The sequence below is a fragment of the Ipomoea nil genome, unplaced genomic scaffold (assembly GCF_001879475.1).
Source record: "Ipomoea nil cultivar Tokyo-kokei standard unplaced genomic scaffold, Asagao_1.1 scaffold3195, whole genome shotgun sequence".
NCBI classification, from domain to species: Eukaryota; Viridiplantae; Streptophyta; class Magnoliopsida; order Solanales; family Convolvulaceae; genus Ipomoea; species Ipomoea nil.
The window spans coordinates 1,707,410-1,720,044 of record NW_017619623.1 but is presented as its reverse complement, the minus strand read 5'-3'; positions in this window follow the sequence as shown (position 1 = coordinate 1,720,044).

Genomic DNA, 12,635 nt, shown 5'->3' with positions numbered 1-12,635 from the left:
TACATTTTGTTAACTAATAGGGTACATTATTTTAGAGCACAAGGTACATTATAATAACCCACTCAATACATTACCAAATCAGAAAATATTTTATTGATGCATAAAACCAAAAAATATGTTTTTAGAAACTACAAAAATTAACATAAAATTAAAAACTCAAATTTAAAAATTATTAAAATATGTTTTGAAAATATAAAATAATAATAGTTCGTTTTACCAACGAACCCCTCTCATAATTTCCCGTGGGGGCGTGGACGGGGTTGGGGTTGACGAGTACACCACCCGCCATCTCTAATTGGTTATCAATTCATGAACACGTGACCTTAACTAAGATACATTTTGATAATTCAAAGTGTACATTATTTGAGAGCATAAGTTACATTATTCTAACCCATAGAGTACATTACCCAAAATCATGACTGCAAGGATATATTTATTTAACAAATAGGGTACATTATTTTAGGGCACAAGATACATTTTTATAACCCACTGAATACATTACCAAATCAGAAAAGATTTTATTGATGCATAAAACAAAAAAAAAAATATGTTTTTAGAAACTATATAAAGTAACATAAAATTAAAAAGTCAAATTTAAAAATTATTAAAATATGTTTTGAAAATATAAAATAAGAATACTTCGTTTTACCAACGAACTCCTCCCCTTAATTTCCCGTGGGTCGTGGACGGGGTTGGGGTTGACGAGTACACCACCCGCCATCTCTAATTGGTGATCAATTCATGAACACGTGACCTTAACTAAGATACATTTTGATAATTCAATGTGTACATTATTTGAGAGCATAAGTTACATTATTCTAACCCATAGAATACATTACCCAAAATCAAGACTGCAAGGATACATTTTGTTAACTAATAGGGTACATTATTTTAGAGCACAAGGTACATTATAATAACCCACTCAATACATTACCAAATCAGAAAATATTTTATTGATGCATAAAACCAAAAAATATGTTTTTAGAAACTACAAAAATTAACATAAAATTAAAAACTCAAATTTAAAAATTATTAAAATATGTTTTGAAAATATAAAATAATAATAGTTCGTTTTACCAACGAACCCCTCTCATAATTTCCCGTGGGGGCGTGGACGGGGTTGGGGTTGACGAGTACACCACCCGCCATCTCTAATTGGTTATCAATTCATGAACACGTGACCTTAACTAAGATACATTTTGATAATTCAAAGTGTACATTATTTGAGAGCATAAGTTACATTATTCTAACCCATAGAGTACATTACCCAAAATCATGACTGCAAGGATATATTTATTTAACAAATAGGGTACATTATTTTAGGGCACAAGATACATTTTTATAACCCACTGAATACATTACCAAATCAGAAAAGATTTTATTGATGCATAAAACAAAAAAAAAAATATGTTTTTAGAAACTATATAAAGTAACATAAAATTAAAAAGTCAAATTTAAAAATTATTAAAATATGTTTTGAAAATATAAAATAAGAATACTTCGTTTTACCAACGAACTCCTCCCCTTAATTTCCCGTGGGTCGTGGACGGGGTTGGGGTTGACGAGTACACCACCCGCCATCTCTAATTGGTGATCAATTCATGAACACGTGACCTTAACTAAGATACATTTTGATAATTCAATGTGTACATTATTTTAGAGCATAAGTTACATTATTCTAACCCATAGAGTACATTACCCAAAATCAAGACTGCAATGATACATTTTGTTAACTAATAGGGTACATTATTTTAGAGCACAAGGTACATTATAATAACCCACTCAATACATTACCAAATCAGAAAATATTTTATTGATGCATAAAACCAAAAAATATGTTTTTAGAAACTATAAAAATTAACATAAAATTAAAAACTCAAATTTAAAAATTATTAAAATATGTTTTGAAAATATAAAATAAGAATAGTTCGTTTTACCAACGAACCCCTCTCCTAATTTCCCGTTAGGGCGTGGACGGGGTTGGGGTTGACGAGTACACCACCCGCCATCTCTAATTGGTTATCAATTCATGAACACGTGACCTTAACTAAGATACATTTTGATAATTCAAAGTGTACATTATTTGAGAGCATAAGTTACATTATTCTAACCCATAGAGTACATTACCCAAAATCAAGACTGCAAGGATATATTTATTTAACAAATAGGGTACATTATTTTAGAGCACAAGGTACATTATAATAACCCACTCAATACATTACCAAATCAGAAAATATTTTATTGATGCATAAAACCAAAAAATATGTTTTTAGAAACTATAAAAATTAACATAAAATTAAAAACTCAAATTTAAAAATTATTAAAATATGTTTTGAAAATATAAAATAAGAATAGTTCGTTTTACCAACGAACCCCTCTCCTAATTTCCCGTTAGGGCGTGGACGGGGTTGGGGTTGACGAGTACACCACCCGCCATCTCTAATTGGTTATCAATTCATGAACACGTGACCTTAACTAAGATACATTTTGATAATTCAAAGTGTACATTATTTGAGAGCATAAGTTACATTATTCTAACCCATAGAGTACATTACCCAAAATCAAGACTGCAAGGATATATTTATTTAACAAATAGGGTACATTATTTTAGAGCACAAGGTACATTATAATAACCCACTCAATACATTACCAAATCAGAAAATATTTTATTGATGCATAAAACCAAAAAATATGTTTTTAGAAACTATAAAAATTAACATAAAATTAAAAACTCAAATTTAAAAATTATTAAAATATGTTTTGAAAATATAAAATAAGAATAGTTCGTTTTACCAACGAACCCCTCTCTTAATTTCCCGTGGGGGCGTGGACGGGGTTGGGGTTGACGAGTACACCACCCGCCATCTCTAATTGGTTATCAATTCATGAACACGTGACCTTAACTAAGATACATTTTGATAATTCAAAGTGTACATTATTTGAGAGCACAAGTTACATTATTCTAACCCAAAGAGTACATTACCCAAAATCAAGACCGCAAAGATATATTTATTTAACAAATAGGGTACATTATATTAGGGCACAAGATACATTTTTATAACCCACTGAATACATTACCAAATCAAAAAAGATTTTATTGATGCATAAAACCAAAAAATATGTTTTTAGAAACTATAAAAATTAACATAAAATTAAAAACTCAAATTTAAAAATTATTAAAATATGTTTTGAAAATATAAAATAAGAATAGTTCGTTTTACCAACGAACCCCTCTCCTAATTTCCCGTGGGGGCGTGGACGGGGTTGGGGTAGACGAGTACACCACCCGCCATCTCTAATTGGTTATCAATTCATAAACACGTGACCTTAACTAAGATACATTTTGATAATTCAAAGTGTACATTATTTGAGAGCATAAGTTACATTATTCTAACCCATAGAGTACATTACCCAAAATCAAGACTGCAAGGATACATTTTGTTAACTAATAGGGTACATTATTTTAGAGCACAAGGTACATTATAATAACCCACTCAATACATTACCAAATCAGAAAATATTTTATTGATGCATAAAACCAAAAAATATGTTTTTAGAAACTATAAAAATTAACATAAAATTAAAAACTCAAATTTAAAAATTATTAAAATATGTTTTGAAAATATAAAATAAGAATAGTTCGTTTTACCAACGAACCCCTCTCTTAATTTCCCGTGGGGGCGTGGACGGGGTTGGGGTTGACGAGTACACCACCCGCCATCTCTAATTGGTTATCAATTCATGAACACGTGACCTTAACTAAGATACATTTTGATAATTCAAAGTGTACATTATTTGAGAGCACAAGTTACATTATTCTAACCCATAGAGTACATTACCCAAAATCAAGACCGCAAAGATATATTTATTTAACAAATAGGGTACATTATATTAGGGCACAAGATACATTTTTATAACCCACTGAATACATTACCAAATCAGAAAAGATTTTATTGATGCATAAAACCAAAAAATATGTTTTTAGAAACTATAAAAATTAACATAAAATTAGAAACTCAAATTTAAAAATTATTAAAATATGTTTTGAAAATATAAAATTCAAATAGTTCGTTTTACCAACGAACCCCTCCCCTTAATTTCCCGTGGGTCGTGGACGGGGTTGGGGTTGACGAGTACACCACCCGCCATCTCTAATTGGTTATCAATTCATGAACACGTGACCTTAACTAAGATATATTTTGATAATTCAAAGTGTACATTATTTGAGAGCACAAGTTACATTATTCTAACCCATAGAGTACATTACCCAAAATCATGACTGCAAGGATATATTTATTTAACAAATAGGGTACATTATTTTAGGGCACAAGATACATTTTTATAACCCACTGAATAAATTACCAAATCAGAAAAGATTTTATTGATGCATAAAACAAAAAAAAAAATATGTTTTTAGAAACTATATAAAGTAACATAAAATTAAAAAGTCAAATTTAAAAATTATTAAAATATGTTTTGAAAATATAAAATAAGAATACTTCGTTTTACCAACGAACTCCTCCCCTTAATTTCCCGTGGGTCGTGGACGGGGTTGGGGTTGACGAGTACACCACCCGCCATCTCTAATTGGTGATCAATTCATGAACACGTGACCTTAACTAAGATACATTTTGATAATTCAATGTGTACATTATTTTAGAGCATAAGTTACATTATTCTAACCCATAGAGTACATTACCCAAAATCAAGACTGCAATGATACATTTTGTTAACTAATAGGGTACATTATTTTAGAGCACAAGGTACATTATAATAACCCACTCAATACATTACCAAATCAGAAAATATTTTATTGATGCATAAAACCAAAAAATATGTTTTTAGAAACTATAAAAATTAACATAAAATTAAAAACTCAAATTTAAAAATTATTAAAATATGTTTTGAAAATATAAAATAAGAATAGTTCGTTTTACCAACGAACCCCTCTCCTAATTTCCCGTTAGGGCGTGGACGGGGTTGGGGTTGACGAGTACACCACCCGCCATCTCTAATTGGTTATCAATTCATGAACACGTGACCTTAACTAAGATACATTTTGATAATTCAAAGTGTACATTATTTGAGAGCATAAGTTACATTATTCTAACCCATAGAGTACATTACCCAAAATCAAGACTGCAAGGATACATTTTGATAACTAATAGGGTACATTATTTTAGAGCACAAGGTACATTATAATAACCCACTCAATACATTACCAAATCAGAAAATATTTTATTGATGCATAAAACCAAAAAATATGTTTTTAGAAACTATAAAAATTAACATAAAATTAAAAACTCAAATTTAAAAATTATTAAAATATGTTTTGAAAATATAAAATAAGAATAGTTCGTTTTACCAACGAACCCCTCTCCTAATTTCCGGTGGGGGCGTGGACGGGGTTGGGGTAGACGAGTACACCACCCGCCATCTCTAATTGGTTATCAATTCATAAACACGTGACCTTAACTAAGATACATTTTGATAATTCAAAGTGTACATTATTTTAGAGCATAAGTTACATTATTCTAACCCATAGAGTACATTACCCAAAATCAAGACTGCAAGGATACATTTTGTTAACTAATAGGGTACATTATTTTAGAGCACAAGGTACATTATAATAACCCACTCAATACATTACCAAATCAGAAAATATTTTATTGATGCATAAAACCAAAAAATATGTTTTTAGAAACTATAAAAATTAACATAAAATTAAAAACTCAAATTTAAAAATTATTAAAATATGTTTTGAAAATATAAAATAAGAATAGTTCGTTTTACCAACGAACCCCTCTCTTAATTTCCCGTGGGGGCGTGGACGGGGTTGGGGTTGACGAGTACACCACCCGCCATCTCTAATTGGTTATCAATTCATGAACACGTGACCTTAACTAAGATACATTTTGATAATTCAAAGTGTACATTATTTGAGAGCACAAGTTACATTATTCTAACCCAAAGAGTACATTACCCAAAATCAAGACCGCAAAGATATATTTATTTAACAAATAGGGTACATTATATTAGGGCACAAGATACATTTTTATAACCCACTGAATACATTACCAAATCAGAAAAGATTTTATTGATGCATAAAACCAAAAAATATGTTTTTAGAAACTATAAAAATTAACATAAAATTAGAAACTCAAATTTAAAAATTATTAAAATATGTTTTGAAAATATAAAATTCGAATAGTTCGTTTTACCAACGAACCCCTCTCCTAATTTTCCGTTGGGGCGTGGACGGGGTTGGGGTTGACGAGTACACCACCCGCCATCTCTAATTGGTTATCAATTCATGAACACGTGACCTTAACTAAGATATATTTTGATAATTCAAAGTGTACATTATTTGAGAGCACAAGTTACATTATTCTAACCCATAGAGTACATTACCCAAAATCATGACTGCAAGGATATATTTATTTAACAAATAGGGTACATTATTTTAGGGCACAAGATACATTTTTATAACCCACTGAATACATTACCAAATCAGAAAAGATTTTATTGATGCATAAAACAAAAAAAAAAAATATGTTTTTAGAAACTATATAAAGTAACATAAAATTAAAAAGTCAAATTTAAAAATTATTAAAATATGTTTTGAAAATATAAAATAAGAATACTTCGTTTTACCAACGAACTCCTCCCCTTAATTTCCCGTGGGTCGTGGACGGGGTTGGGGTTGACGAGTACACCACCCGCCATCTCTAATTGGTGATCAATTCATGAACACGTGACCTTAACTAAGATACATTTTGATAATTCAATGTGTACATTATTTGAGAGCATAAGTTACATTATTCTAACCCATAGAGTACATTACCCAAAATCAAGACTGCAATGATACATTTTGTTAACTAATAGGGTACATTATTTTAGAGCACAAGGTACATTATAATAACCCACTCAATACATTACCAAATCAGAAAATATTTTATTGATGCATAAAACCAAAAAATATGTTTTTAGAAACTATAAAAATTAACATAAAATTAAAAACTCAAATTTAAAAATTATTAAAATATGTTTTGAAAATATAAAATAAGAATAGTTCGTTTTACCAACGAACCCCTCTCCTAATTTCCCATGGGGGCGTGGACGGGGTTGGGGTTGACGAGTACACCACCCGCCATCTCTAATTGGTTATCAATTCATGAACACGTGACCTTAACTAAGATACATTTTGATAATTCAAAGTGTACATTATTTGAGAGCATAAGTTACATTATTCTAACCCATAGAGTACATTACCCAAAATCAAGACTGCAAGGAAAAATTTTGTTAACTAATAGGGTACATTATTTTAGAGCACAAGGTACATTATTATAACCCACTCAATACATTATCGAATCAGAAAATATTTTATTGATGCATAAAACCAAAAAATATGTTTTTAGAAACTATTAAAATTAACATATAATTAAAAACTCAAATTTAAAAATTATTAAAATATGTTTTGAAAATATAAAATAAGAATAGTTCGTTGTACCAATGAACCCCTCCCCTTAATTTCCCGAGGGGGCGTGGACAGGGTTGGGGTTGACGATTATACCACCCGCCATCTCTAATTGGTGATCAATTCATGAACACGTGACCTTAACTAAGATACATTTTTATAACTCAAAGAGTACATTACTTGAGAGCCCAAGATACATTATTTTAACCCATAGAGTACATTACCCAAAATTAAGACTGCAAGGATACATTTTGTTAACAAATAGGGTACATTATTCTAGAGCACAAGATACATTTTTATAACCCACTGAATACATGACCAAATCAGAAAAGATTTTATTGATGCATAAAACCAAAAATTTTGTTTTTAGAAACTATAAAATGTAACATAAAATTAAAAAATCAAATTTAAAAATTATTAAAATATGTTTTTTGAAAATATAAAATAAGAATAGTTCGTTTTTCCAACGAACTCCTCCCCTTAATTTCCCGTGGGTCGTGGACGGGGTTGGGGTTGACGAGTATACCACCCGCCATCTCTAATTGGTGATTAAATCATGAACACGTGACCTAAACTAAGATGCATTTTGATAACTCAAAGGGTACATTATTTGGGAGCACAAGGTATATTATTCTAACCCATAGAGTACATTACCCAAAATCAAGACTGCAAGGATATATTTATTTAACAAATAGGGTACATTATTTTAGAGCACAAGGTAAATTATTATAACCCACTGAATACATGACCAAATCACAAAATATTTTATTGATGCATAAAACCAAAAAATATGTTTTTTGAAACTATAAAAAGTAACATAAATTAAAAAGTCAAATTTAAAAATTATTAAAATATGTTTTGAAAATATAAAATAAGAATAGTTCGTTTTACCAACGAACTCCTCCCCTTAATTTCCCGTGGGTCGTGGACGGGGTTGGGGTTGACGAGTACACCACCCGCCATCTCTAATTGGTTATCAATTCATGAACACGTGACCTTAACAAAGATACATTTTGATAATTCAAAGTGTACATTATTTGAGAGCACATGTTACATTATTCTAACCCATAGAGTACATTACCCAAAATCAATACTGCAAGGATACATTTTGTTAACTAATAGGGTACATTATTTTAGAGCACAAGGTACATTATAATAACCCACTCAATACATTACCAAATCAGAAAATATTTTATTGATGCATAAAACCAAAAAATATGTTTTTAGAAACTATAAAAATTAACATAAAATTAAAAACTCAAATTTAAAAATTATTAAAATATGTTTTGAAAATATAAAATAAGAATAGTTCGTTTTACCAACGAACCCCTCTCTTAATTTCCCGTGGGGGCGTGGACGGGGTTGGGGTTGACGAGTACACCACCCGCCATCTCTAATTGGTTATCAATTCATGAACACGTGACCTTAACTAAGATACATTTTGATAATTCAAAGTGTACATTATTTGAGAGCACAAGTTACATTATTCTAACCCATAGAGTACATTACCCAAAATCAAGACCGCAAAGATATATTTATTTAACAAATAGGGTACATTATATTAGGGCACAAGATACATTTTTATAACCCACTGAATACATTACCAAATCAGAAAAGATTTTATTGATGCATAAAACCAAAAAATATGTTTTTAGAAACTATAAAAATTAACATAAAATTAGAAACTCAAATTTAAAAATTATTAAAATATGTTTTGAAAATATAAAATTCAAATAGTTCGTTTTACCAACGAACCCCTCCCCTTAATTTCCCGTGGGTCGTGGACGGGGTTGGGGTTGACGAGTACACCACCCGCCATCTCTAATTGGTTATCAATTCATGAACACGTGACCTTAACTAAGATATATTTTGATAATTCAAAGTGTACATTATTTGAGAGCACAAGTTACATTATTCTAACCCATAGAGTACATTACCCAAAATCATGACTGCAAGGATATATTTATTTAACAAATAGGGTACATTATTTTAGGGCACAAGATACATTTTTATAACCCACTGAATACATTACCAAATCAGAAAAGATTTTATTGATGCATAAAACAAAAAAAAAAATATGTTTTTAGAAACTATATAAAGTAACATAAAATTAAAAAGTCAAATTTAAAAATTATTAAAATATGTTTTGAAAATATAAAATAAGAATACTTCGTTTTACCAACGAACTCCTCCCCTTAATTTCCCGTGGGTCGTGGACGGGGTTGGGGTTGACGAGTACACCACCCGCCATCTCTAATTGGTGATCAATTCATGAACACGTGACCTTAACTAAGATACATTTTGATAATTCAATGTGTACATTATTTTAGAGCATAAGTTACATTATTCTAACCCATAGAGTACATTACCCAAAATCAAGACTGCAATGATACATTTTGTTAACTAATAGGGTACATTATTTTAGAGCACAAGGTACATTATAATAACCCACTCAATACATTACCAAATCAGAAAATATTTTATTGATGCATAAAACCAAAAAATATGTTTTTAGAAACTATAAAAATTAACATAAAATTAAAAACTCAAATTTAAAAATTATTAAAATATGTTTTGAAAATATAAAATAAGAATAGTTCGTTTTACCAACGAACCCCTCTCCTAATTTCCCGTTAGGGCGTGGACGGGGTTGGGGTTGACGAGTACACCACCCGCCATCTCTAATTGGTTATCAATTCATGAACACGTGACCTTAACTAAGATACATTTTGATAATTCAAAGTGTACATTATTTGAGAGCATAAGTTACATTATTCTAACCCATAGAGTACATTACCCAAAATCAAGACTGCAAGGATACATTTTGATAACTAATAGGGTACATTATTTTAGAGCACAAGGTACATTATAATAACCCACTCAATACATTACCAAATCAGAAAATATTTTATTGATGCATAAAACCAAAAAATATGTTTTTAGAAACTATAAAAATTAACATAAAATTAAAAACTCAAATTTAAAAATTATTAAAATATGTTTTGAAAATATAAAATAAGAATAGTTCGTTTTACCAACGAACCCCTCTCCTAATTTCCGGTGGGGGCGTGGACGGGGTTGGGGTAGACGAGTACACCACCCGCCATCTCTAATTGGTTATCAATTCATAAACACGTGACCTTAACTAAGATACATTTTGATAATTCAAAGTGTACATTATTTTAGAGCATAAGTTACATTATTCTAACCCATAGAGTACATTACCCAAAATCAAGACTGCAAGGATACATTTTGTTAACTAATAGGGTACATTATTTTAGAGCACAAGGTACATTATAATAACCCACTCAATACATTACCAAATCAGAAAATATTTTATTGATGCATAAAACCAAAAAATATGTTTTTAGAAACTATAAAAATTAACATAAAATTAAAAACTCAAATTTAAAAATTATTAAAATATGTTTTGAAAATATAAAATAAGAATAGTTCGTTTTACCAACGAACCCCTCTCTTAATTTCCCGTGGGGGCGTGGACAGGGTTGGGGTTGACGAGTACACCACCCGCCATCTCTAATTGGTTATCAATTCATGAACACGTGACCTTAACTAAGATACATTTTGATAATTCAAAGTGTACATTATTTGAGAGCACAAGTTACATTATTCTAACCCAAAGAGTACATTACCCAAAATCAAGACCGCAAAGATATATTTATTTAACAAATAGGGTACATTATATTAGGGCACAAGATACATTTTTATAACCCACTGAATACATTACCAAATCAGAAAAGATTTTATTGATGCATAAAACCAAAAAATATGTTTTTAGAAACTATAAAAATTAACATAAAATTAGAAACTCAAATTTAAAAATTATTAAAATATGTTTTGAAAATATAAAATTCGAATAGTTCGTTTTACCAACGAACCCCTCTCCTAATTTTCCGTTGGGGCGTGGACGGGGTTGGGGTTGACGAGTACACCACCCGCCATCTCTAATTGGTTATCAATTCATGAACACGTGACCTTAACTAAGATATATTTTGATAATTCAAAGTGTACATTATTTGAGAGCACAAGTTACATTATTCTAACCCATAGAGTACATTACCCAAAATCATGACTGCAAGGATATATTTATTTAACAAATAGGGTACATTATTTTAGGGCACAAGATACATTTTTATAACCCACTGAATACATTACCAAATCAGAAAAGATTTTATTGATGCATAAAACAAAAAAAAAAATATGTTTTTAGAAACTATATAAAGTAACATAAAATTAAAAAGTCAAATTTAAAAATTATTAAAATATGTTTTGAAAATATAAAATAAGAATACTTCGTTTTACCAACGAACTCCTCCCCTTAATTTCCCGTGGGTCGTGGACGGGGTTGGGGTTGACGAGTACACCACCCGCCATCTCTAATTGGTGATCAATTCATGAACACGTGACCTTAACTAAGATACATTTTGATAATTCAATGTGTACATTATTTGAGAGCATAAGTTACATTATTCTAACCCATAGAGTACATTACCCAAAATCAAGACTGCAATGATACATTTTGTTAACTAATAGGGTACATTATTTTAGAGCACAAGGTACATTATAATAACCCACTCAATACATTACCAAATCAGAAAATATTTTATTGATGCATAAAACCAAAAAATATGTTTTTAGAAACTATAAAAATTAACATAAAATTAAAAACTCAAATTTAAAAATTATTAAAATATGTTTTGAAAATATAAAATAAGAATAGTTCGTTTTACCAACGAACCCCTCTCCTAATTTCCCATGGGGGCGTGGACGGGGTTGGGGTTGACGAGTACACCACCCGCCATCTCTAATTGGTTATCAATTCATGAACACGTGACCTTAACTAAGATACATTTTGATAATTCAAAGTGTACATTATTTGAGAGCATATGTTACATTATTCTAACCCATAGAGTACATTACCCAAAATCAAGACTGCAAGGAAAAATTTTGTTAACTAATAGGGTACATTATTTTAGAGCACAAGGTACATTATTATAACCCACTCAATACATTATCGAATCAGAAAATATTTTATTGATGCATAAAACCAAAAAATATGTTTTTAGAAACTATTAAAATTAACATATAATTAAAAACTCAAATTTAAAAATTATTAAAATATGTTTTGAAAATATAA